This window comes from Antennarius striatus, unplaced genomic scaffold, assembly GCF_040054535.1.
Source record: "Antennarius striatus isolate MH-2024 unplaced genomic scaffold, ASM4005453v1 scaffold_36, whole genome shotgun sequence".
Classification (NCBI taxonomy): domain Eukaryota; kingdom Metazoa; phylum Chordata; class Actinopteri; order Lophiiformes; family Antennariidae; genus Antennarius; species Antennarius striatus.
The window spans coordinates 12,501-15,000 of record NW_027172348.1 but is presented as its reverse complement, the minus strand read 5'-3'; the positions used below and the strand labels follow the sequence as shown (position 1 = coordinate 15,000).

At 47.1% G+C, this 2,500-nt stretch overlaps 3 non-coding genes across 3 annotated transcripts in view; all 3 read right to left on the bottom strand.

Moving 5' to 3' along the window:
- The window catches only part of LOC137591976 (U2 spliceosomal RNA), a 191-nt gene extending 174 nt beyond the window's left edge, over nucleotides 1-17 (bottom strand). The window contains exon 1 of the small nuclear RNA XR_011034941.1: nucleotides 1-17. This exon is cut by the window's left edge and continues 174 nt beyond it. This is a non-coding gene — a small nuclear RNA (U2 spliceosomal RNA).
- Nucleotides 18-818: 801 nt separating this feature from the next.
- LOC137591975 (U2 spliceosomal RNA) lies at nucleotides 819-1,009 on the bottom strand. Its single transcript, XR_011034940.1, has one exon. It is a non-coding gene; the product is annotated as a U2 spliceosomal RNA (small nuclear RNA).
- Nucleotides 1,010-1,795: 786 nt separating this feature from the next.
- On the bottom strand, nucleotides 1,796-1,986 carry LOC137591974 (U2 spliceosomal RNA). Its single transcript, XR_011034939.1, has one exon. It is a non-coding gene; the product is annotated as a U2 spliceosomal RNA (small nuclear RNA).
- Between the last annotated feature and the right edge of the window lie 514 nt (nucleotides 1,987-2,500).

Genomic DNA, 2,500 nt, shown 5'->3' with positions numbered 1-2,500 from the left:
AAAGGCCGAGAAGCGATACTGTGATATTGTAAGATACAGGTGACCCAGGTGCCACCCTGACCTTTACTTTGATGGTCCACAGAATCCAGTAACGACCCGGAATGCGTGTGGGTTAAGGAATTATGTGGCTCCGGGTTGGCGGCCAGCGACTGTTTAACATTTGACCTATCACCTGAGTCAGTCAGTCAGACAGACAGACAGACAGACAGACAGACAGACAGACAGACAGACAGACAGACAGACAGACAGACAGACAGACAGACAGACAGACAGACAGACAGACAGACAGACAGACAGACAGACAGACAGACAGACAGACAGACAGACAGACAGACAGACAGACAGACAGACAGACAGACAGACAGACAGACAGACAGACAGACAGACAGACAGACAGACAGACAGACAGACAGACAGACAGACAGACAGACAGACAGACAGACAGACAGGACAGGACAGGACAGGACAGGACAGGACAGGACAGGACAGGAAGCATATCCCAAAGGCAATGGCCGCAGGTTGGCAAAATGGGGACGTTACAAACACAGCCTTCCTGTCTGCCTGAGAGCAGCTGTTATACAACACCACTATATTGTTGGTCACGATATAATGCTCTTGCCAGATTACATTCAAATGACTTATTATTCATCACAATTAAGGTTCAAAAAATGCAAGAATCTAATATTTCTTATACAGTGCCATCCAACCTACCAAGTACACTCACTTTTTACTCAAGCGTAAACATTTTTCAAAGCGTTGACAGATCATCGCATGATCACATGCTTGTGATCGCACCGCATTATTTTTGAACAACATTGGGGAGATGCACCGTTCCTGGAGCTACTGCAATACCAGGTCGATGCGTGGAGAGGATGGAGCAAGCTCCTGTTCCATCTCCCTGTTCCAAAAATCAATTTAATATATAGTCCCCGGGTAGGGGACATATCAGATATTAAACTGATAAGAACAGATACTACACTTGATCTTAGCCAAAAGGCCGAGAAGCGATACTGTGATATTGTAAGATACAGGTGACCCAGGTGCCACCCTGACCTTTACTTTGATGGTCCACAGAATCCAGTAACGACCCGGAATGCGTGTGGGTTAAGGAATTATGTGGCTCCGGGTTGGCGGCCAGCGACTGTTTAACATTTGACCTATCACCTGAGTCAGTCAGTCAGACAGACAGACAGACAGACAGACAGACAGACAGACAGACAGACAGACAGACAGACAGACAGACAGACAGACAGACAGACAGACAGACAGACAGACAGACAGACAGACAGACAGACAGACAGACAGACAGACAGACAGACAGACAGACAGACAGACAGACAGACAGACAGACAGACAGACAGACAGACAGACAGACAGACAGACAGACAGACAGACAGACAGACAGACAGACAGACAGACAGGACAGGACAGGACAGGACAGGACAGGACAGGACAGGACAGGACAGGAAGCATATCCCAAAGGCAATGGCCGCAGGTTGGCAAAATGGGGACGTTACAAACACAGCCTTCCTGTCTGCCTGAGAGCAGCTGTTATACAACACCACTATATTGTTGGTCACGATATAATGCTCTTGCCAGATTACATTCAAATGACTTATTATTCATCACAATTAAGGTTCAAAAAATGCAAGAATCTAATATTTCTTATACAGTGCCATCCAACCTACCAAGTACACTCACTTTTTACTCAAGCGTAAACATTTTTCAAAGCGTTGACAGATCATCGCATGATCACATGCTTGTGATCGCACCGCATTATTTTTGAACAACATTGGGGAGATGCACCGTTCCTGGAGCTACTGCAATACCAGGTCGATGCGTGGAGAGGATGGAGCAAGCTCCTGTTCCATCTCCCTGTTCCAAAAATCAATTTAATATATAGTCCCCGGGTAGGGGACATATCAGATATTAAACTGATAAGAACAGATACTACACTTGATCTTAGCCAAAAGGCCGAGAAGCGATACTGTGATATTGTAAGATACAGGTGACCCAGGTGCCACCCTGACCTTTACTTTGATGGTCCACAGAATCCAGTAACGACCCGGAATGCGTGTGGGTTAAGGAATTATGTGGCTCCGGGTTGGCGGCCAGCGACTGTTACCTGAGTCAGTCAGTCAGTCAGTCAGTCAGACAGACAGACAGACAGACAGACAGACAGACAGACAGACAGACAGACAGACAGACAGACAGACAGACAGACAGACAGACAGACAGACAGACAGACAGACAGACAGACAGACAGACAGACAGACAGACAGACAGACAGACAGACAGACAGACAGACAGACAGACAGACAGACAGACAGACAGACAGACAGACAGACAGACAGACAGACAGACAGACAGACAGACAGACAGACAGACAGACAGACAGACAGACAGACAGACAGACAGACAGACAGACAGACAGACAGACAGACAGACAGACAGACAGACAGACAGACAGACAGACAGACAGACAGACAGACAGACAGAC